A 1594-nucleotide genomic window follows, 5' to 3' on the forward strand; every position below is an offset into this window, starting at 1 on the left:
AGACTAGTTCTGCCCCTGGCCTGTTCTTTTCCTTGTTAGGATTACTCTGCAAACCATGACACTAATACAAAGGCCAGGCTCTAGCCTAGCTCCCTTTTCCCTGGCTCAGTTGGCTTTCGCACAACAATAGTGTTCTACATATACTGGCAAACCTAGATGGAGATAGTAAAGGGTTTACCTAGCCCTTCACGTTGGGGCTAAGGTATCTGAGAAGAATAAATGAGTCCTGGAAGAGTCCTGTTAGATCCAGCTCAAATGGAACTCAAACCATCCCTCTTCATCCAGTCATGGGAACCACAACAAAATAATGCCCCCTCCTCTGTCTCCCCGACACTGATGAGTCATTAGAATAAGAACTCAAACTTTCTTGCATAGACAATTATATTTACCCACTCATTTAATGAAAAATGCATCACTGAAATTTTGTAGTACCTAAGCATTTTGCACACTATAGATTAATTTTATTAAGTTGTTTTGCCTTTAGGAAAGAAAACACCCACTCTCAGTTTTATTAGATGAGAACCCATCAGGCGTGTATGTTAATTTTATAGTGAATCTGAAATTTTCAGCTGCAAATCACGTCTCCTTTTGTCTTTAATGAAGCCATTCTGATGCTGCCAAACACTTTTTTCCCACCGCCATCGGACTGCCAGACCAGTACTATTTCCAATATGACATGACTCCATTAAAAATTCTTGCCTTAACATACTTAACACATTGGATTCATATCTGATCTTAAATTGACAAGCTCTGATCTGTGGAAAAAGCTGAATTTTTAAGCCATGGATGTTTACAAGCTTGAATTTTAAAATTATGCCTTTCTTTATTCTTTTTAAATAGAAGCTCTAAATACAGGCCCCTTAAATCAATGTTCCATGAGGACAATCAGCCTACAAAGCATCTAAAAATTTGGTACATTCTGCACTGTATCTAGATTCAGCAAATTTTAAAAATAATTGTGGGTCATGTTTTATAGTCTATTAGAATCCTTCCCTTTGGGCCCAGAACATTCTTCACAAACCATCATCTTATGGATTGCTCAACTTTGCTCACAATTTAAAAATCTGCGTGAGGCACTTCTTAGAAAATTGTTTCTGTATTTCAGCTTGGATTATAGTTGGGAGAGAGGAAATAGGTCCATAGCTAGCCTATTCCTATGCAAAGTGACTAAAGATAGACTGGGCTCACATGTCTGATTTTCTCTCCAAATCCCCGTAAATGACAGGAAAAATATTTTTGAAATTAATATCTCAACAACAAAAATGTAAAATAAGAAATATAATTTGCATAACAAATTTTGAGGAATCCTTTTTAAGGTTAAGGTGGAAAGAATAAGATTAATGGAGAAAAGTACTGGCTAAAACATATGATGGTTTAATAAGGTAGGTATCACTCTAAACGATCTCAAAGTCCAGAGGTAGGAGATACAAGTAGTATATGGAAGCCATGGGAAAATCATCGTTAGTTATAATATCTCATTTGAGCAGCTAAGTGATTTGGTTCCTTAATTCTCCTTTACCCAATTGTGTCAGGGAGTGGGTAGAATAAGTGTTTGTCCTAATATTATGGATGCTTGGGTTAGTGAAGCAAGGCC

This window comes from Bison bison, unplaced genomic scaffold (genome assembly GCF_000754665.1).
Source record: "Bison bison bison isolate TAMUID 2011002044 unplaced genomic scaffold, Bison_UMD1.0 scf7180017849470, whole genome shotgun sequence".
NCBI lineage: Eukaryota > Metazoa > Chordata > Mammalia > Artiodactyla > Bovidae > Bison > Bison bison.